At 40.4% G+C, this 23,602-nt stretch overlaps 2 protein-coding genes across 17 annotated transcripts in view; one reads left to right on the top strand and one right to left on the bottom strand.

The window, feature by feature from the left end:
• CPM (carboxypeptidase M) overlaps window positions 1-23,602 on the bottom strand; it is a 78,098-nt gene that overhangs the window by 35,700 nt on the left and 18,796 nt on the right. The gene's annotated exons all lie outside the window — the stretch shown is intronic.
• The window catches only part of MDM2 (MDM2 proto-oncogene), a 128,016-nt gene that overhangs the window by 91,959 nt on the left and 12,455 nt on the right, over window positions 1-23,602 (top strand). For 2 of the 15 annotated variants that reach the window (XR_010321813.1, XR_010321799.1), the window contains exons 14-18: window positions 4,879-4,976; window positions 6,921-6,964; window positions 7,640-12,320; window positions 14,026-14,117; window positions 15,484-15,566. The gene's annotated coding sequence lies outside the window, so the exon portion shown is untranslated. Of the gene's footprint in view, window positions 1-4,878; window positions 4,977-6,920; window positions 6,965-7,639; window positions 14,118-15,483; window positions 15,567-23,602 lie in introns of all 15 variants that reach the window. The other 13 variants (XR_010321801.1, XR_010321804.1, XR_010321805.1 and 10 more) reach the window with 13 other exon arrangements.

Below are 23,602 nucleotides of genomic sequence, written 5' to 3'. Positions count from 1 at the left end.
TTAAAATCAGGGTTTGGGGTATGTTTGATATCTATCATGTATATACAAAGTTAAAATATGTGTGATATCTAAGACTTAGGTGGAATTTAAGAACCCAGGAAAGGAATTTAATAGCAACCAAAAGGGTCACTATGAGTCGGAACTGATTCCAGGCACACAACAACAATGGACTAATGTTGAGTAGGTTTCTGGAGAATTTCAGATCTAGTTTTTTAAATCAGAGAGGACTAAGGTGCCATGAGGGATCTAGGGAGAAGCAGATACTGGACTTGCCTTTATCAACATTTATTCATAACTTATTATAACAATATTTTAGGGAAATTTGTCATGACAGGATTATGCTTGAAATTTAGTAATGACAGGAATCCCAGAAAACATCGATAAAATGCAGTTTTTCTGATGCCATCTCTTCAGCGCAGAATTCTAATTCATTCGTTCATATATCCATTTATTATATTTTGTCATTTCAATTTTTATTGTGGTGAAATACATACAACAAAACATTTGCCATTTCAACCATTTTAACGTGTACAATTCAGTAACAATTATATTCACCATGTTATGCAACCATCACCAATATATTTATTGGTGATGGTTGCACGCTCTCTCTCCATACACACACACACACACACACACACACTTGGATTAAAGCTCTATCCAAGCACTGAACTAGGTGATGAAACTGTGCAGATAAGTCATACTCTCTATGTCCAATGAGCTGCTGATCCAGTGAAGACTAGCAGCACATAAACATATAATTACACTAGAGTGTGATATATATACATACAATAATAAAGGTGTGTGTAAGGTACTTTTGTGGATGCAGTCTAAAAGAAGAAATGGTTAACTTTTTCTAAGGAGTGGGATCATGAAAAGCTTTACAGATGATACATCTGAGAAGGGTTCTGAAGGATGATTTAAGTTTGCCATGTGGACAAGTATAGTCCATCTAGTGATGCCCCACTAGAACCATTTGATTAAGCAGAACACTCCATTCCCTTATGGTGTCAATTCTCAGGTCATCTGGAGCTTCAATTCTACATAGTGATCATTTTCATAGGAAGCAAGTAAGAGCTTTTTCTGAATGGGCTGTTGAACCTGACTCTTTAGGTATGCTTCTGGGGGAATTCTTCTCTGTAGTTATAAATCCTTTTAAAGCTAGAATATTCACAGATTACTACAGAACATGGTATAGTCCCCTCATGGGCAAGATAAAAATTCAATATCTTCGTCATAACACTTATCAATGTTTATTTATAACCCTGCATCTGCAACAGCTGGCCTATTACATAAGGGATAGCATAAGACAACAGAAAACCTGATGTGACTTGGATATCCAATATTATTTGGTTGAAGGAATGAGGGAATTCAAACAGATAAAACCTAAGTGAAGAGGTACTTTGACGGGTAATCCAATCCCAATTTTAGCACAAATGGCCCTTAAGTGAACTGCAAGATGAGAAACTTACCTTGCTCGACCTCAATGGCACAAAGTCTGAGAATGAAAATGAACCAATAGATGCAGGAGGTACACGTAATCCTTTTGGAATGACAGGCCTCTTGAAGGGTTTTAACCACTCTCCCCAACTGATACTGGCTATCTCTGGCCCAGACCAGAATAAACGCACAAAGGACAAACTATTTACTTTACCGAGCATGATGTCTTCTTCCAGGGACTGGCCCCTCCTGATAACATGCCCAAAGTACGTGACATGAAGTCTCGCCATCCTCGCTTCTACGGTGCATTCTGGCTGTACTTCTTCCGAGACAGAATTGTTTGTTCGTCTGGCAGTCCATTGTATGTTCAATGTTCTTTGCCAACACCATAATTCAAAGGCACTAATTCTTCTTTGTTGTTGTTAGGTGCCATCTAGTTGGTTCTGACTCACAGGGGCCCCATGCACAACAGAACGAACACTGCCTGGTCCTGAGCCATCCTTACAATCGTTGTTATGCTTGAGCCCATTGTTTCAGCCACTGTGTCAATCCACCTCGTTGAGGGTCTTCCTCTTTTCTACTGACCCTGTACTTTGCCAAGCATGATGTCCTTCTCCAGGGACTGAGCCCTCCTGACAAAATGCCCGAAGTATGTAACAGGCAGTCTCGCCATCCTTGCTTCTAAGAAGCATTCTGGTTGTACTTCTTCTGAGACAGTTTGTTCGTTCTTTTGGAAGTCCAGGATATATTCAATATTCTTTGCCAACACCACAATTCAAAGGTGTCAATTCTTCTTCAGTCTTCCTCATTCATTGTCCAGCTTTCACATGCATATGATGCGATTGAAAATACCATGGCTTGGGCCAGGCACACCTTAGTCTTCAAGGTGACATCTTTGCTTCTCAACACTTTAAAGAGGTCCTTTGCAGCAGATTTGCCCAATCCAATATGTCTTTTGATTTCTTGACTGCTACTTCCATGGCTATTGATTGTGGATCCAAGTAAAATGAAATCCTTGACAACTTCGATCTTTTCTCCATTCATCATGATGTTGCTTATTGGTCCAGTTGTGAGAATTTGTTTTCTTTATGCTGAGGTGCAATCCATACTGAAGGTTGTGGTCTCTGATCTTCATCAGTAAGTACTTCAAGTCCTCTTCACCTTCAGCAGGCAAGGTTGTGTCATTTGTACAACACAGGTTGTTAATGAGTCTTCCTCCAATCCTGATGCCCCGTTTTTCTTCATGTAGTCCAGCTTCTCGGATTATTTGCTCAGCATACAGATGGAATAGATACAGTGAAAGAATACAACCCTGACGCACACCTTTCCTGACTTTAAACCAATCAGTATCCCCTTGTTCTATCCGAACAACTGACTCTTGATCTATGTACAGGTTCCTCATGAGCACAATTAAGTGTTTTGGAATTCGCATTCTTAACAATGTTATCCACAGTTTGTTATGATCCACACAGCCGAATGCCTTTGCATAGTCAATAAAACACAGGTAAACATCCTTCTGGTATTCTCTGCTTTCAGCCAGGATCCAACTGACATCAGCAATGATATCCCTGGCTGCACGTCCTCTTCTGAAACCAGGCTGAATTTCTGGCAATTCCCTGTCAATATACTGCTGTAGCCGTTTTTGAATGATCTTCAGCAAAATTTTGCTTGCGTGTGATATTAATGATATTGTTCTATAATTTCCACATTCGGTTGGATCACCTTTCTTGGGAATAGGCATAAATATGGATCTCTTCCAGTCAGTTGGCCAGGAAGCTGTCTTCCATATTTCTTGGCATAGATGAGTGAGCACTTCCAGCGCTGCATCTGTTTGTTGAAACATCTCAATTGATATTCCATCAATTCCTGGAGCCTTGTTTTTCGCCAATGCCTTCAGAGCAGCTTGGACTTCTTCCTTCAGTACCATCGGTTCCTGATCTCATGCCAGCTCTTGGAATGGCTGAACGACTAATTCTTTTTGGTATAATGACTCTGTGTATTCCTTCCATCTTCTTTTGATGCTTCCTGCGTTGTTTAATATTTTCCCAGTAGAATTCTTCACTATTGCAACTCAAGGCTTGAATTTTTTTTCAGTTCTTTCAGCTTGAGAAACGCCGAGCGTGTTCTTCCCTTTTGGTTTTTTATCTCCAAATCTTTGCACGTCATTATAATACTTTACTTTTCCTTCTCGAGCTGCCCTTTGAAATCTTCTTTTCAGTTCTTTTACTTCATTTCTTCCTTTTGCTTTAGCTGCTTGATGTTCGAGAGCAAGTTTCACAGTCTCCTCTGATACCCATCTTGGTCTTTTCTTTCTTTCCTGTCTTTTCAGTGACCTCTTGCTTTCTTCATGTATGACGTCCTCGATGTCATTCAACAATTCATCTCATCTTTAGTAATTAATGTTCAGTGTGTCAAATCTATTCTTGAGATGGTCTCTTAATTCAGGTGGGATATACTCAAGGTTGTATTTTGGCTCTTGTGGACTTTTTCTGATTTTCTTCAGTTTCAGCTTTAACTTGCCTATGGGTAATTGATGGTCTGTTCCACAGTCAGCTCCTGGCCTTGTTCTGACTGATGATATAGAACTTTTCCATTGTCTCTTTCCACAGATGTAGTCGATTTGATTTCTGTGTGTTCCATCTGGTGAGGTCCATGTGTATAGTCGCCATTTATGTTGATGAAAAAGGTATTTGCAATGAAGCAGTAGTTGGTCTTGCAAAATTCTATCATTCAATTTCCAGCATTGTTTCTATCGCCAAGACCATATTTTCTAACTACTGATCCTTCTTCATTTCCAACTTTCGGATTCCAAAAACCCACTGCCGTCGAGTCGATTCCGACTCAACAAATGAAGGTACCGAAAGCTTTACTCCATCCACGTCATTAAGGTTGACTCTACTTTGAGGAGGCAGCTCTTCCCCCAGTCATCTTTTGAGTGCCTTCCAACCTGGGGGGCTCATCTTCCGGCACAATATGAGGCAATGTTCTGCTGCTATCCCTAAGGTTTTCACTAGCTAATTCCTTTCAGAAGTAGACTGCTTCTTCCTAGTCTGTCTTAGTCTGGAAGCTCAGCTGAAACCTGTCCTCCATGGGTGACCCTGCTGGTATTTGAATAATGGTGGCATAGCTTCCAGCATCACAGCAACATGCAAGCCCCCACAGTAGGACAAACTGACAGACATGTGGGGGAATTCTTCTTTAGTCCTCCTTATTCATTATCCAGCTTTCACATGCTTATGAAGTAACTTAAAATACCATGGTTTGGGTCAGGTGCACCTTAGTTCTCAAGGTGATATCCAATATTCAGTGCCGTGTTAAACTTAGGTGTGGTCATGTGACTTGCTCTGGCCAATGGAATGTGGGTAGAAATGACATCTGTAACTCTGGACAGAAGCTTCAAGAGCCAAAGCATGGTTCACCAATTCTTTCCCTCTGTCACAGACAGGCAAGGTTTTGATCGAGGCTGCTCTGTCAGCTTGTGTCATGGAAGGAAGATATTAAGGAACAGACTCACAGCTAACCAACAATGGACATACAATGTGAGTGAGACATAAGCCTTTATTTTATGGTTATAATACGCTGAGATTTTGGAGGTCTTCTACTTCTGCAGCATAATCAAGCCTACCCAGTCTGATACACTTTTTCCTTCAAATTTTATTTATTTTGTTGTTGTTATTGAGAATATATATAGCAAAACCTATACCAATTCAACAGTTTCTACAAGTACCATTTAGTGACACTGATTACATTCTTCAAGTTGCACAACTATTCGCACCCTCCTTTTCTGAGTTGTTCCTCCTTCCTTAATGTAAAATCACTGCCCCCTAAGGTTCACATCCAATCTTTCCAGTTGCTGTTATCAATTTGATCCCATATACATAGTTCTTAAAAAAGCATAATGCTCAAGGCAGAGATTTTTTTACTAGTTAAGCTAAACTATTGTTCAGTTTTAAGAAGACCTCAGAGGATATTTTTTGGTTCAGGGCAATAGTTTCAGGGGTTCATCCACCCTCCATGGCTCCAGAAAGTCTAGAGTCCATGAAAATTTCAAATTCTGTCCTACATCTTCCCCCTTTTGATCAGGATTCTTCCACGGAATCTCTGGTCAAAATGTTCAGTAATGGAAGTTGGGCACCATCCAGTTCTTCTGGTCTCATGGCAAAGGAGACAGCTGTTCATGGAGGCAATTAGCTGCACCTTCCATATCCTCCTCTTTCTGACTCTCCTTCTTCCTCTGTTGTTCCAGGTGAATAGAGACCAATTGTGCCTTGGATGGCCGCTTGCAAGCTTTTAAAACCCCAGGCACTATACAATGAAGTCAGAGGTAGAACAGAAGCACTAAATACATTATTTGGCCAGTTTAACTGGGATGTCCCATGAAACCATGACCCTAATCTCCAAACCATGGAACCAAATCCCAGGAGGTGTCTGGTGGTACATAAGCAGCCTCAGCAGCTAGTCTTTTTTTTTTTTTTTTTTTGGTTGTTGTTGTAAATATATCTATCACAAAACTTTTGCCAATTCACCTTTTTACAGGTGTACAACTTATTGACAGCGATTGCAACAATTGGCTGTGTAACCCTCACTTAATGCGATTTTTCCATCACTGTTAATCCCCCTTTCCCCCCTCCTTTCCACCCCTGGTAACCACAAATAAACTTTGGTCTCTGTACATTTGCCGTTTCTTGTCTTTTTATATAAGTGAGGTCATATACTATTTTTCCTTTTGTGATTGGCTTATTTCACTCAGCATAATGCCTTTAAGCTCCATGCGTATTGTAGCACGTATCAAGACTTCATTTCTCCCACTGGCTGAGTAGTATTCCATTGTATGTATGTACCACATTTTGTTTATCTATTTATCTGTTGATAGGCATTGTTTTAGTTACCTAGTGCTGCTATAACAGAAATACAACACGTGGGTGGCTTTAACAAAGAGAAGTTTATTTTCTCACAGTAAAGTAGCTTAAAGTCCAAATTTAGGATGTCAGCTCTAGAGGAGGACTTTCTCTCTCTGTCGGCTTTTTCATCAATCTTTCCCGGGACTAGGAGCATCTTCACGCAGGGAGCCGGGTCCAAAGGATGCACTCAGCTCCTGGCACTGCTTTCTTGGTGGTATGAGGTCCCCCTGTCTCTCTGCTGGCTTCTTTCTTTTATACCTCAAGAGATTGCCTCAAGACACGATCCAATCCTGTAGGCTGAGTTCAGCCTCACTAACACAACTGCTACCCATCTTCCCGCATTAACATCAAAGAGGCAGGATTTATAACATATAGGAAGATCACAGGATACCAGGAATCATGACCCAGACAAATTGATACACACATTTTTTGGCTGACAAAATTCAATCCATGACAGGCATTTGGGTTGTTTCCACCTTTTGGCCATTCTGATACACTTTTGGTAACTAATCCAATTCAAAATTATCTTTCCCCTCACTGAATGTTCATTATAATTACTGCTAATTCCAGTGTTTTTTTCAGACAGGGGTTCCCAGGATCCTAATATTTTGTGGAGGTGACCCGAGGTAAGGAAAGTTTAGAAACTTTGCTTTTAAAACTACTCATCTGGCACAAGTTATACACAAGCTTTTGTAAATAATATTCTTATGTGTACTTCTTAAGTCTCAGTCCCAATCATCAACTTCTGAATATGTTGCACACTTTTGTTTTTATAGCACTAGCAGGTGTCACACATATAAACACTATCTGTTTGATAGTGGACTCCCAATAAATCCATAATAAAACACATTGAAGTAATTGCATTAAGAAGGAATACCAGAGTAAGACATCACTGACAAAGTCTATCTCCCAGAATTTTTTCCGGGCAATCTCATATCTGCCTGCACCATCAAACAGTATTTGTATGTGGACAGACAAAATTTCACAGCTGAAGTGATGCTTTGAATTCTAGTAGTGCAAAGTTTGGCATGTATAGAGGAAAGAGGATAATAAAAAGACTTAAATAATTGCCGTGTGGTAAGCTACCTGTTGCCGCAGAGTCAGCTCCAACTCACAGCGACCCTAAAGGATAGAGCAGAAACGCCCACAGACAGGCTTTCCAAGGCTGTAATCTTTACAGAAGTTGACTGCCGCATCTTTTTCCTGCAGAGCGTTGGTGGGTTCAAACTGCCAACCTTTCAGTTAGCAGCCGAGCACTTAACCACTGCACTAACAGAGCTCCTTTGTGGTAAACTCCTCAGTTGCGGTAATCTCAACCAGAGTGAGAGAGGGAGCTCTTCAAGGACGCCTTCAAACCCAGCTGCAGACAAGTGGTAGTCCAGTAACTTGCTGGAACACACAAGCCTGCCTGGAGCTGGGAATCAGGAACTAGACAGCAGAGGCTTCAGCTAACCCACAGGTATGAGACCAAGCGGAAGGCAGCAGCAGCGCTGTGGCCTGCAGCCTTGATAGATTACGTGCAGCTTCCCAAGGTGACCAGACTCCTTTGTACATCCTGCTACGAACTTAGGTACCTCTTCGTTGTACAAAGGCTTAACCTTTCATTTTCTCATTTATTCATTCAACAAATATTTATGGCCATTTTAGCAGTTAAAACAAATGTAAACCACTAACTGTTATACTGTCCTGAAAAACACTAATTTTCTATTTCCGACATCACTGTCATCATTTGAAAAAATGAAGTCCAAATGGGAGTATGAAAATAGCAAACTTTCCTTTATTGGGGAGGGGTGGGAATTAATCAAATATGAATCAGATAACATCACTCCACTGCTTATCCTTCAATGGCCCCCATGGCTTTAAGATAAAACCTAAGCGCTTCAGCGTGGCACACCAAGCCTCTCATGATCTGGCCCTTTCCTGCCCCCAAGCCTCCACCACAATTCCATACAGCAGACTCTAGCTATTCTTACAGGAGTTCCCAAAAGAGCCAACCATCAGCCACCACACCTTTAATGCCACTCTTTCTTCTGCATGGATAGTCCATAGCCCACCTGATCCAAGTGGCCAGCTTCTACTTGCCTTTTCCAGGCTCAACCGAAAAGGCCCCTCCCACCCCAAAACTTACGCTTACGCTTCTCCTCAGCACTATCCCTTCCTAGCCTCGGTTAGACTCTCCTTTCCCTCTCATAGTACCTCTGCAATTCCTCTCATAACACTTATTGAAACCACAGGTTTTCCTGTAGGCAAGGGATTGTATTTCTCTGTGCTTGCAGGATCTAGTATAGTCCGTGGCCCATACATAGTAAAGGATCAATGAAGGGTTGTTCAATGCGGGGATGACTGGATAAATTAACAAATAAACCTGAGGAAGTCCAGTTGAAGCCAGGGTCACCCCAGTCCAAAGATCAGATGGAGCTGTTTTCCAGTCTGTAACTAGTCTACAGGGTGCCATCCTGGGTGGGCCCTGAATGGGACCCAATTTTCTAGATCAATTCCAGAGTAGATTAACCTTCTTGGAGAATCTCCATCACTAAGATTCAAACCAAGTATGAGGAGATGGAGTTTCATTTGCTTACGCATTTGTTCCTCACGCAACTAATGTGCCCAAATGATACCAGAGGAATGTAGATTTTAGGTTCCATTTCACTACTTCTGAACAAGTCAACAGAGAGAGGTTTGGGATTTCAATTTATAAATCAGGAATTTTTCTGATGGCCTAGAAATATTTCCTTTATTAATTGAAAAAAAAAGGAAAGGAAAAACCTGAAGATGCATTGGGTAGGAGTAAATTTTCTTTTCTGATTTCAAGATGGTCAAGATTCCCAGAAAAGCAGAGTAGCTTGTCTCATTAATTACCAACCATAAACCAAAACAGGAAGATGGTAGGAAATTCTTCCACCTTCCTGCTCCCAAAGCCCTGCCTTCTCTATTCCTCCCACTCCATTCCCAGGTCAGAGGTTGATGAATTTGTTCCTCTTCCTCTAAAAATTTTAATTTTCAACTATAAATAATCAAATTATAAGAAGTTTTAAAAAATTGAGTTTTTAAAACTAGCCGTTGTAATTTTTCTCTGCTCTCTTCTAGTCTTTTTTAAATATAGAGATGAGAAATTTGTTTTTAAATCCCCAAAGTGAAAACCTCTAGAGGCCTCATACTATAAAAAGCCGAGAGCTTCCCTTTTTGGTCCCTTGGGAGACAGGCTAAACACAATCAGATAGCTCATCTTTTCAAAGAGCAGCAATAATAATAGGTCAAGTTGAGTACTATTACACATAAGTACTTAAAGAGATTTTTTAAATGTTATTTTAAAAGATGCAATAATTACAGCTAGAACTATACATTGATTGCCCACCTGAAGTTTCTTCTTTATGGTAATCAGGGCATTCCGGTTCAGTGTTGACGTTTGGGTTCTTTGCACCCCATTGGTATTTTTTATTTCTTATGAGGTAGGTGTCATACAGCTGTAACTTATGATGAGGTAAATCGAGATCCAAAAATGGATCAAATTGGAGTTGTTTTCCAGTATTGATGGAGAAGTCTGTGACTAGTCTACAAGGTGCCATTTTAGGTGAGCTCTGAAAAGGACCAAATTTTCTAAACACCATTTGTTGGAGATCTGCTTATCCTTATTCCCTATTTATTGCTAGCACAAGAACTCATCTTTTAGTGGCAAGGGATAATGGCAATTAATTTACAAGTTTCCCCATAAGCTACAGTGGGGAACAAAGACTTTCCTGTAAGTAATCCTACTCCTTGAGTTTGTATCTTAAAAGGCTTTCATTCTGAAGTGGCGCAAACCATAGTTCACACAGAAGGATGCTGAGCTCTTGATAGGAGGAGAAGCCCCGAAGTTGCCAAAACGAGGTCACTACAAGGACCAAGCTTGACCTAAAACTAGGACATTAGGTGAATTTGCGGGGTTAACAATGATAGGCTTCTCACTACCACCGTTCTGAGATTTAAATCTCACATATGGGTCAATAGTTTAGTTATTGTTGTTGTTGTTAGGTGCCTTCAAGTTGATTTTCAACTCATAGTGACCCCATGTGAGAGAGGAGAGCTGCCCCATAGGCTGGGATCTGTATGGAAGGAGCCCTGGTGGCACAGTGATTATGCGCTTGGCTGCTAACCTGAAGGTTCTGGTTGAAACCTATCAACCGCTCTGCAGGAGAAAGATGTGGCAGTCTTCTTGAGTAAAGATTACAGCTTTGGAAACACTATGGGACTGTTCTACTCTGTCCTATAGGGTTGCTATGAGTTGGAATTGATTCAAGGGCAATGGGTTTTGGTTTAACCTTTACAGGAGCAGATTGCCAGGTCTTTCTCCTGAGGAGCTGCTGAGTGGGTTTGAACTGCCAACTGGTTAGCAGATGTGTTCTTTTTTTTTCTTTCTTTCTTATTAAATTTTTATTCTGCTTTAAGTGAAAGTTTACAAACCAAGTCAGTCTCTCATACAAAAACTTATATACACCTTTCTTATATACTCCTAGTTGCTCTCCCTCTAAGGAGACAGCACAATCCTTCCCTCCACTCTCTATTTTCATGTTCATTCAGCTAGCTTCTGACCCCCTCTGCCCTCTCATCTCTTCTCCAGACAGGAGCTGCCCACATAGTCTCATGTTTCTACTTGATCCAAGAACCCACTCTTCACCAGTATCATTTTCTATCCCACAGTCCAGTCCAATACCTGTCTAAAGAGTTGGCTTTGGGAATGGTTCCTGTCTTGGGCTAACAGAAGGTCTGGGGACCATGACCTCTGGGGTCCTTCTAGTCTCAGTCAGACCATTAAGTCTGGTCTTTTTACAGTAATTTGGGATCTACATCCCACTGCTCTCCTGCTCCCTCAGGGGTTCTCTGTTGTGTTCCCTGTCAGGGCAGTCATCGGTTGTAGCTGGGCACCATCTAGTTCTTCTGGTCTCAAGCTGACGGCATCTCTGGTTTATGTGGCCCTTTCTGAGCAGACGTGTTTTTAACCATTGTGCCACCAGGGCTCCTTGATAGTTTATTAAGGATATCAAAATCAATATTTCAGTGGCACACCACCTGCCTCAAAACAGCATTTTGAGATTTCTTAGATGATAGGCAGTATCTCTTTAGTGGCCCTGTATATAATGATGAAGTACGCAGGGACTAGAATGAAACTGCCAGGGTTTAAAGCCTAGCTCTGCCACTTATTACCCACGAGCCATGTGGACTAAGCAATATGCTTAATCTCTCTGATGAGTCAGTTTTCTCATCTTTGTTGTGGGATAAATGGTACCTGCACCTCATGGGGTTCTTGTGGTATCTCATTTAATCCTGACAAGCTTTAAAAATAGTGCCTGGCAGATAATAAGCACATGTTTGTTTGAGAGCCTCAAGTGCACAGAATTAGCTGATGACAAATTATGTGTCCTAGCAGATGACATAGCATCAGGATGATTAAAGGAAAATTTCTAACATAAACAGTACCCATAACGTATGGACAGGTACCTTATGCCGACTGTCAACAGAAATGACGTTCTAGATCTACAGGTTCATTCAGGTAGATCAATACCCGCTGAAGTTTTAAAAGCTTTGGTGTGGATTCAGAAAGTGGAAGGGGCTATCTTGTGAGAGCATGTCCTTCAAAACCTATTAGAACAAAACCATCACAAACTTGCATACCACCTGTATCAGGTGAACTTTAATTTCTAAGTCCAAGGACTGGATCTCATTCAGAAATCCATACAAAATGCTTGAGGGCAGTACTGAACCTGGAAGCAGCACACACATGTAGCCATGAGGGCAGGGCAGGAAGCAAGTCACTTCTGCCAGTTGTATTGAATTACTAATCATAAACACATCTTTCACAATATTTTGTTACATGGTCTGTTGCCAAAGTAATTGAGGCCATCGCATAGATTTTAACTATCTCAAGGATGATGATGCTGGAAGCCATGTGAAGAATTTCCAGTCTGGCTCTGTCATGGGGAAACTTCAGCTCATCATTGTAAGAGGGTAAGCCAAGAACTCGTGGATAAGGAATTGGTTCATTAGGAATTTGCCAGTGACATAAAATGGGTTCAATATGAATCAGTTAATGTCAAGAAAAGGCAGCAGGACTGTAACAGATTAAGAGTCTAAAGAGGCATAACACTGAATGTAATATGTGAGCCTCAATTGGATTCTGGGAGAAAAAAAGCTATAAAAGACATTCTTGGGACTATTAAAAACAAAAGACATTCTTGGGACTATTAGAGAACTTTAAAAATGGAGTACACTGATATTATGGAGTTAGTATTTTTCTTAGATAATGATGTGTATGCTTAGGTAGGAGAAAGTCATTCTTAGCACGTCATGCTGAAGTGGTATTTAAGGATGACATGGCATGCTATTTATCATTTCTAATGGTTCGGCAAAATCTGTAGATAGAGTTCATGAGAGAGATGAAGCAAATGTGACAACATATTAACAATTGGTGGATCTAATGAAAAACACATGGGTATTTATTATTTTCGCAACTTTTTTATAGGTTTGAATTTTTTTCTCAAAATAAAAAGCCGAGGCAGGGAGAGGCTTAAAAAGGTAAAGGTAAAAGTCATGCCCTGAAAAGTGACACTCAATGTAGGTGTAGTGAGCACAGTAAATGTCGCCAAGAAGTGCTCATGAGGAAAGGATGCCTATAGTAAAGAATTTGACATATATAAGATGGCAACCACTCCAACAAAGACCAAAAAGTCACTCTAGAATTACATATGGATGGGTTTAGGCATATATGTATATGGGTAGGTACAAGGGTACACATATGTGAGAAGAGACAGAAGTACCTATGTGTGTGTATAAATATAGTACATGTGTGCAGACACATATATTCACTGAAGATACAACTATAGATACTTCCTCAGCCATTACCAAACATGTTCCGAAATTGGTTTTCTAGGTTTGAAAGCTTAGGACCATAGTTGCATGGGACAACTCAGTCAATTGGCATAGTTCATAAAGTTCGTGTTCTTTATTCTAGTGAAGTGAGTAGCATCTGGAGTCTTAAAACCTTGGGAGCAGCCAACTAAGATATAATTATGGCCTCTACTCATCACGAGCTAAAGCGTAAGACAGTAACCAAAATCTCAGAAAAGAAACAAGTCTACAAGGCTGACATCCTACACCAGCCATGACCTCAACTACCCTGAGATAAGAACTAGATGGTGCCCAGTGACCGCCACTGACCGTTAGGCCGGGGTCACAATAGATGATATTGGATAGAATGTGAGAAAAAGTAGAACAAAACCCAAATTCTTAAAAAAGGCCAGACTAAGTGGACCAGAGGACTTCCCGAGGCTATTGCCCTGAGATGCTCTTTAAACCTCAAAGTCTCTCCTGAGATTACCTTTTAGCAGAAAAGCAGAGTGACACACAAAATAAAGGATATGACCTGTTAAATCGGTATTCTACTAAAAAAAAAAAAAAAAATCTATGAGTCCAAAAGGTCAACATTTAATCCAAAGCAAGGATGAGAAGATAAGGGGGCAGGGAAACTTCAGTGCTGGAAATGGAACAACCAGAACACAAAGAGAATGTTGACACATTGTGAAAAATATAACTAAATGTGATTGACCAATTTGGGTGGATATTGTCAAATGGGAACCTAACTTGCTGTGTAAACTTTCACCCAAAACACAATCAATTATTAAAAAAAAAAAAAGTCATGCCCTGTTTTCTGCAGCTCGTAAAGATGGGAAGCAGGATCAAGAGAAATCAGAGTTGTTCACCTGAAAGGTGAACCCATGAAGAGGAGAATGGAATGGAGGCTCCCAGGTAAGAATTCATAAGTTGTCTCTTTCTGCTGTAAATACAGGCCTATACTAGGAAAGGGTTAAAAAGTTACTATGTAAACCATCCAAAACCTGATCCAGTGGATGAGCTTTATTAAATCTCCAGATACACATGGAGAAAAATGACCTTGATGCAAATGTGAATGTTAACTAAAGGACATTTTCTATGTTTATTGCAACCAGAAAAAAAATTAAAAATATTCTTAAATCACACAATTTTTATGATTATTGAACCTTCCAGTCACTAAGTCATTAATCTAACAAAGGCCAAGTGCTTAACATAAGATAAGAATAATGCATCAGTAAAGTTTGGGTGTTGGACAATTTTAATTATGTCCTCCATTTCTTCCTCAAGATTGGACTTTAAATTAGGGAAAAAAAGGAATGTTAATGGTTGGAGTTGTTCTCCCTGCCCCGATTCGATCACCACTTCCCTCAGGGTTTGGACAGAACAGAGTAGCAAGACTATTACAGGAAAGACGGGCGAGAGGAGAAGGACGGCTCGGGGAGAGGAGGCAGGGACAGGGAAGGAGAGTACAGTAAAACCTGTGAAAGCCGAACCTGTGTAAGGTGGAAACCTATCCATCCGAGAAGGAAAACTCAAATATTTTTCACTAAAATGATCAATAGAAGAGTGGTAAGACTGCGCCGTGTCAAAGGCAGAAAACTTTGGAGATACAGGAAAAACAAGGCAGTCCTACTGAGTTCTGGTTCTCATGGGTTTCACTGCATGAAAAAAGAAGGGCCTGATTGTCACCCAGCCTGCAAACAGGGATTCAGGAGAAGTCCTACTTTATCCAATGGGGACATCAATGCAGGACTATATATTTGTGGCCTTCGAGGGTCTTTTCAATTTATCCTTTAACAAATTCATAGCATGTATTTGTTATCAATAAAAGTAAGATGCTGCATAATAATCATTCTACCTCTTTTGAATATGAGATCAATTTATATTTGTTTCTGTTTATTTTTAATATAAAAAAAAATTAAGACTACTAAAAAAAAACCAAACTCATTGCTGTTGAGTTGATTCTGACTTATAGTAACCCTACAGGGCAGAGCAGAACTGCCCCATAGGGTTTCCAAGGAGAGATTGGTGGATTTGAACTGCCAGCCTTTTGGTTAGCACCTGAGTTCTTAACCACTGCGCCACCAGGACTCCAATTAACACTGTAATTCTATATAATTTAAATAATGAGCTGGTGCTAATTAGTTTCTGTAACAAAGCAGCATCTAACCTGTAAAATCAATAAAAAATATAAAAATTTACTTAAAAAAAAAAAAAAGTGAGCCAGTGGCCAAGCATCCACCCCACTGCAACACTAATCGCCTTAAGAAATCATCAACAGGTTCTGAAGCTCACCAAAGCAATTGACAATGAAGCTTTCAGCAGAACCATTAGCAGTTGCTACCCACTGAGGGCCATCACCAGGTGAGCCACTTTAGTAGGAATTTCTATTGATTTTGGACTTTTCCAGTGTTTTACAGAGGTTTTGATTATCAGAATTACAGATGGGATAGCATATTTAAACTCCATCATAATCTTGGAATCAGAGAAAGAAGTCAGAGATTTTAGGAAATCACGTGTGCTTAAACTACTGATATTTTATATCATTTTCAATGCGTTTCACTCAGGTTATCTTATAACTTAACCCTCAACAGAAATCCCATGAGATAGATGAGGTGGGTACTAGCCTTAGTTCACAGACGAGGAACTAGATTTAGACGGTCTGAGCTCTGAACTGGTTTTTAATTTGTTTGCTTTACTGAGGTTAATGCTTGAGCCACATTGGTTCTCCACGGCAAAAACAGAATTTCTTTCCTCTGTTATCACCTTACATGCAATAAAAAAAACTTGCTTTTCTTAGGACAAAGTCTTTGAAATCCATGAGGTATCTAATTTCCAAAACACAGGAGGAGTTTCATCTCCCATGTCTCTCTCCCTGCCCTACAAATCAAACCAAAACTCCAGTTGCCATTGAGCTGACTTCAATTCACAGTGACCTCATGTGTGTCAGAGTAGAACCGTGTTCCACAGGGTTTTCAGTGACCGATTTTTTAGAAGTTGCTCACCAGGACTTTCTTCCAAGGTGCCTCTGGGTAGACTGGAATCTCCAAGTTTTTGGTTAGCTAAGCATGTTAGCCGTCTGTACCACTCAGGGAGTCCCACCCTACAAAAGCAACTATTGGTAAGTAACTGCACTTGTTGTTGTGTGCCACGGAGTTGATTCTGACTCATAGTGACCTTACAGGACAGAGGATAACTGTCCCATAGGGTTTCCTAGGCTGTAATCTTTATGGGAGCAGATCACCAGGTCTTTTCTCCTGCAGAGCCGCTAACAGGTTTGAACTGCTAACAGTTACACCTCGCTACCTCTCCAGTAACAGCATTAGGCTCACCAAGGAGAAGATGGTTTCTGGAAAGTCACGTGTTTATTTTCTTTTATGTCTCTAAGAGCTTAGAGACACCAAGTGCTTACAACTCAAAATCAACATTACCTGTAAAGTTGGCCTATGCACAACACAAACAAAGAAACCTGCATTTATTATAGAAGATGTAAAGGTTTCCAACTGGTTCTCTGGCTGTGCATTTACAATTGGCTGATCGTAAGTCTTTTTGGATGACTTCCTTAAATTTAAGACTGTAGCTTTAATAATGCCCATAACTGTAGCAGCTGTTCACGTGTAAAAGGACAAAGTTGAACGTTCAGGCTCTGAGCTGTCAGAGCAGGCTCGTGATGACATGGGCCAACTCCACTGAATGTTTTAAAGTAAGAAAATTTCCCAGGCCCAAATCATCAGCTTCATCAAACTGATGAAGCTGATGATTTGGTTGCACCTGATGAAGGTTGCATCTCAGATCGGCTCCTACCTTAAAATGTGGGTTGAGAAATGCCCATTTCAGAAGGAGCATGACGAAATGCAGCTGTTACTAAGCCACTTGAGTTACTACCCATTAAAACACCTCTTATCTTGATCTTTGTTAGTTTGTATGTATTTAATGAACAATTTGGGCCCTGCCAATTTCACAAAGGACTGAGGCAGCTTGGTCATAAAGCACATTGCTCACTGGTGAGCTATTCTCAAGGAGAAAAAAATAGGCCAGATGCCATGCTCAAGGCTGCATGTAAGTGCATGCTACAAGCCAGGTCTCTTGAAAGGCACCTACTTTTCCATAGGCTATGACACAGAAGCCTTAGTGGGAAGCCCAAATAGTTAAGAATCCATTCCAGAGGACACTTTCTGACTGTATTAGACAGTTTCTCACAATGAGTTGACAGACGCAGCACTGGTTCACCTCAAATCTCAGCTCTGCACCCATCACTTTCAGTACATGGTGGCCAGCCTTTGGCCTCAATTGAGTTTAAGAAATTTATGGACAAGGACCATATTCTAGCTGTCGCCTACTCCACTTCAGCACCTTTAATCAAATGCCTGAGCTAAAAGGATGAGGCTAATTATTACGAGAGAGTGAGCAGGAAGATCTGTCAGTGTTTTCACATTGCTCAAGTCAACCACACTCAGCAACAGAGTTACTAACAGGGTAACAATTCCTTGAGACATGCCCAACCATCACTCAGAATTAGATGATGAGCTCTTAACGACCCATGGATTTCTCGAGCAGCCCTCTCCATTTAACACTCATATAAGTGGCCATGAAATGGTGTGACAAAGACCCAGAGAGAGAGCTGAGAAGCGGTTTTAACCACAGCTTCTGTATTCTGGGTGGAAAAGGAAGTAAAAGGGATGAAAGATCAGGATGGTGATACAGTCGTATGTGGACGGCTTCTATCTAATGAAGATAAACTCTGTAGAATAGAGCCCAGCCTGGAATTTATCTTCTTTATATTAAAGTGCAGGAAGGTTTTTAAACATCTCTCATGATAGGCATGCAAGGGATTCAGGGACATTTTGTTGTGTGTCTACATTTTTGTGGATTTAGTCTATTTTTATCATGATGACACATATAAGACATATTCTAGAGTGTGAGTTCAGTCATTCTCAAAGAATCCTTTTGCTCTGTTGATGCCCAGATTTAGGCAGATCAGCAGCAGACCAGGTTGGTAGCAACACTGTGTTTCTTACAAATATAGTCTCTGGGCTACCTACAGCAGAATTAGCAGGGTATTTGTTCAAATTGCAAGCCCCTGGACCCTGCCCAAACAGGAATCTCTAGGAGTGAGTTCAGGAGGTTGTATGTTTCCTAAATACCTCAGCTGACTCTCACACACAACATTAAAAACAAACAACCCCTTCCCACCATAAAACTCTTCAGCAAAATACAACATACCCATAGAAAACTACACATTGTACAGCTCACTGTAGATTTTCATGAACTGCGCACAGACTTGTGTAGCCAGCACCCTAGGAGCCCCCTTTGCTCTATCCCGTGTTGTGGATTCATTCATACTGTGATTTGTAAATGTAGATCATCCATTTTCAGTGTTGCACAGTATGCCATCATGTGACACACAGCAAATTTAGAGCCACTGCCTTCGATAATCGGACATAAACAGTGCCCGTCCCTGCATGGATATGCCACATCAGACATCTGAAGTCATTCTTCTTGACTTTTTACCACAGGGTAAAAGTGTGACAGGAACTACAAAACTCACAGAGCCCTGGTGGCACCGTGGTTAAGGGCTTTGCTGCTAGCCAAAAGGTCGGCAGTTGGAATCCATCAGCCGTTCCTTGGAAATGCCATGGGGCAGTTCTACTCTGTCCTATGGGGTTGCTATGAGTCAGAATTGAGAACTCACATTGTAACTGAAGTCAGAGGCAGGTCTAGAGTGCAGGTGGGCCAGAGGGGCAGCTGGTTTTCAACTTCAAAGAGGCACCTTCCAGGGTGGTCTGATAGCCATAGAAGCATTGTAACTATCTTTCCCTGACACAGTTTTTCAGTTCTGCCTCATGATGGATCATCAGGGATAATTCCTTCCTGACCACTGCATTTGCTGAAACAGCCACTGTAGAGGCAGTGTTAGCACAGTGGTTAAAGACCTACAATCTGGAGCCAGACTTCCTTAACTTTGTGCCTCAGTTTCTCATGTATAAAACATGGCTTATAACAGTACCTCACAGGGTTGTTATAGGGAGAAAATGAGCTAACATTCAAAAAGCACTTAGAACAGGGCCTATGTCATGGATTCAATTACATCCCCCACCCCCAAAAGTGTATGTTAACTTGGTTAGGCTATGTGTGGTTGTCCTCCATTTTGTGATTTTCCTGTGTTATAAGTCATAATCTCTGCCTGTGATTAAGAGGATTAGGGTGGGATACAATGCTCTTGCTCAGGTCGCCTCCCTGATCCAGTGTAAAGGGAGTCTCCCTGGGGTGTGGCCTGCACCACCTTTTCTCTCTCAAGAGATAAAAAGAAAGGGAAGCAAGTGGGGAGTGGGGACCTCATACCACCAAGAAAGCAGCACCAGGAGCAGAGAGTGCCCTTTGGACCTGGGGTCCCTGCACCGGAGAAGCTCCTCAGCCAGGGGAAATTGATGACTAGGAATCTTTCTTCAGAGCTGACAGAGGCAGAAAACCTTCCCCTGGAGCTGACACCCTGAATTTGGATTTGTAGCCTACTCAACCGTGAGAGAATAAACTTCTCTTTGTTAAAGCTATCCACTTGTGGTATTTGTTATAGCTGCACTAGATGACTAAGACAGCCTGGCACATAGTAAGCACTACATATGTGTTTGATAGCTAAACTGGTATTTCTAAACTCATCAGTGTAACAGACGCTAAAGGATCATATGGGTCTAATGACAAAGAAAAGTCTGATTTCCTGTCGATGGAAGCTGTGGTAATTTTGAGCGGGTTAGTCCAGAGTGGTTCCCCACTCCATTCCCCTTTAAAGAATTATCTTTTGAAGGTTTGCTCATCTGTTACCCGTATTTCTGCCACCAACTCTATGTTCTCTTTCTTCAATCCACAGAGTGTTAATTAACATGCCTACATATTTCTGCAATCCACTATTACTAAACTCTGGTAGCCATAGGGTCGCTATGAGTCGTAATCAACTTGACGGCAGCGGGTTTGGTTTTGGTAGCCAGAGTTAATGGGAATAAGGCCAAGCGTTAATCCAGGCTTGTATGATTTTCAAATAGGGTATTATCACAAATGTACTTCTGTCCCAGATGATGGACTAACAATCCTATTACATTACAACAAGAAATACTAAAGAATCCAGTCTCTGATTCATTCTGGTTCGTGAGGCTTCATGCATTGGAGATGCTTCATGTATTTCCTGAGCTACCTGTAGCTCCCAGGACACAAGCCTGTTGGGGGCCCAGCTTTCAGCCTCTGTCCCTGTCTAGGTCCATTATGACCTGAATCTACTCCACAGACCACAGCCACCTTCCCATCCTTTCCCTTTTTCTCCTCTGGCCATCTGCTCTCTGAGCATCTTTTCAAAATCGTCCTGGTTCTTTCTGCTTGCAAAAGTCATATGTACTTTTTAAAACTTTGAACATTTGAAAACATATCCTGTAGAAAGTGAACTCTATCCACACACCACTCCATTCAAAAAAATAAATTCCAGATGGGTGTAGGTGTTACATGTAAAAATGAAAACTATAAAAATATTGAAAAAACTGCAAAATCATATTTATGACCTTGGAATAAAGACAGTCTTTTTAAGCAAGACATAAAACACGAAGAAAAAGATAAATGAATATGATCTCACAGAAATTAAAAACTTCTGTAAGACAAAAGATATCGTCAACGTTTAAAAGATAAGCCGAAAAATAGGTAAATATAGTTGCTACATATATAACCACAAAAAAAAAAAAAAAAATCCAGACTATATAAGAAGGCCTATAAATAAGTAGAAAACTAGGCAAGTGACCAAGGAAATATAAGTAGCTAGTAAACTTTGAATGTAAATTCCACGAGGGCAGGGATTTTTATTTGTTCACTGCTATTTACAGCAAAAAAAAAAAAAAATTTTTTTTTTTTTTTTAGAACAGTAACTCAGTGTCAAATAAACGTGAAAACATTCTTGTTCTGATTCGTAATCAGGAAAATGCAAATTAAAATGGAGATTTTTTTTTTTGGAAACCCACTGTATTGGCAAAAATTTTAAATGTTGGTTAGGATATGCGAAAATGTGCATAGTTACGCCGTGTTGGGAGTCTAAATACACATCTTATTAAAGGGTAATCTGTCACTAACTACCAAGTATATAAAGACTTGCACCTTTTGACCTGGCGATTCTTACTTTGGGAAATTACTGAGCCAAGTACTTGCTCAGGAGCATTTACCACAGCATTTTTTGAAATGTCACAAAGTTATCAATGGCTTAAATGCCCATCAATATGGGACTGATTAAATAAACTATAATGAAATCATACCACGGAATAGTCTGAAGCAGTTAAAAACAATGAGGTATATCTATATATGGGAGCTCTGGTGGCACAACCAGTTAAGTGCTCGGCTGCTAACTGAAAGGTTGGAGGTTAGAACCCACCCAGTGGCTCCAAAGGAGAAAGACCTGTCCATCTGCTAACTTAAAAATCACAGCCAAGAAAAACTCTACAGGGCAGTTCTGCTCTGTCACGTGGGTCACTATGAGTTGAAAAGGACTCCACAGTACCTTACAACAACAATGTATTTATATATATACTGACCTCCAGCACACCCAAGTGAAAAAGGCAAGTTGCATCACAAAGCTTACAGAATGATACCCATAAAACAAAACTGCAGACATGTACATACATGTAAGTGCATAGAAAAGAGTTTGGATCTATACTCAACCATGAACAGGAGTTTACTTGACAAGGGATCTGGGAAGAGGTAGTCAGGGTTTCTTCTGCTTTATATTGTTTTAATTGCAAATACCCAAAAAACCCAGTGCTGTGCAAATAAGGACAATGTATTCAAGAACCGCTTGTAATAATAAATACTCAAGTATTGGTTGTATTAATAAAAATAATCCAGAAGAAAGTTTCTGTGTCCACCCTTGTTCCCAAAAAACAGCTTTGTATATAGTTTGGGTATCTCTCTCTCTGTTTTTTCTACACACACCACTCTATTCCTACTATTTAGTATCTTACTTTTTTTTACCTCACAATATATTTTCAACATCTTTCCAAGTTAAAACATACAAATCTAACCTCGTTCTTTTATACCAGTGTTACAATATTCCACTAAATGGATATGGCGTGACCTATTCCCTATTGATGAATGCTCCATTTTCATTTTTAACTATCAGAAATAATGCTATAAATCTAGGCCTTGCACATATTTTTGCTCATTTTGTTTCTAAAGGAGAGAAAGTTCTCATCTGCTTAGGACTGTTCAGAAGACAGCCAGTGATAACAAGAAAAAAGATCGAGATTACTACACTATTGTTAAACAAGAACTGTAAACCACTTAAAAGGATAGAAGATTTTCCAAAGCAAATGCAAAAGTGGAAAAACAAACCAAAAAAAAAAAAAAAAGAATCCCCTTATTTTCCTATGTCCATTCCCATTGCCAAGCATATCAATATAAGCCAATTGAAGCAAAGGTTGATTTGTTACCCAGTATCTGAACATACGGAGCCCTGGTAGAGCAGTGATTAAGAGTTTGGCTGTTAACCAAAAGCTGCTCCTTGGAAACTCTATAGGGCAGTTCTACTCTGTCCTATAGGGTTGCTATGAGTCAGAAATCTTTCTGACTCCACAGCAATGGGTTTTTTTTTTTTTTGTATCTGAGTGTACATATACTAGATCCCATTTGAATCAGTTATCTGGTAACTGTTATGGATTGAACTGTGTCCCCCCAAAACATGTGTTGTAAATCTTAACCCCTATACCTGTGGTTATAATCCCGTTTGGGAATAGGTTTTCTTTGTTATGTCAATGTAGCAGTATTAGTGTAGGGTGTATTTTAACTCAATCTTCTTTTGAGATTAAAAAAAAAAAAGAGATTAAGGAAGCAGAGTTGGGAGAAGATAGATGCCAGGCCACATGAAGATGGCCAAGGAACTGAGGAACAAAAGCTGAAAAGAAACAAGGACCTTCCCCAGGACCAGCAGAAAAGAAAACCTTCCCCTAGAGCTGGTACCCTGAATTCAGACTTTTAGCCTCCTAAACTGTGAGAAAATAAATTTCTGTTTGTTAAAGTCACTCACTTGTGGTATTTCTGTTACAGCAGCATTAGATAACTAAGACAGTAACTGCCACTTATCCTGAGTCTTTTTTGTCATAGAGCCAAAAAGTTTGGCCCTATATAGAGAGATGTCGTGGAATAGTAGAAAACACAGGCTTAATGTTAAATCTGGCTTCTTAATCTGGACTTCACAGCCTAATTAGAGGGTGATCTCTGGCAAGTCACTGAATTCTATGGCCTCAATTTCCTCTTCTGTAAAATGGAGGGTTGGCCTGAATATTATAAGTTGTATGGCCCAGGTCACAACAAGGTATACTGGCACTCGAGGCCAGGAACGAGGCCAGCCTAAACCTGCAGCTGCAGCAGGAGCCAAGCCA

Source organism: Loxodonta africana, chromosome 4, assembly GCF_030014295.1.
Source record: "Loxodonta africana isolate mLoxAfr1 chromosome 4, mLoxAfr1.hap2, whole genome shotgun sequence".
Classification (NCBI taxonomy): domain Eukaryota; kingdom Metazoa; phylum Chordata; class Mammalia; order Proboscidea; family Elephantidae; genus Loxodonta; species Loxodonta africana.
Note: the sequence above shows the minus strand (reverse complement) of the source record. Positions and strands in the feature narration are given on the sequence as shown.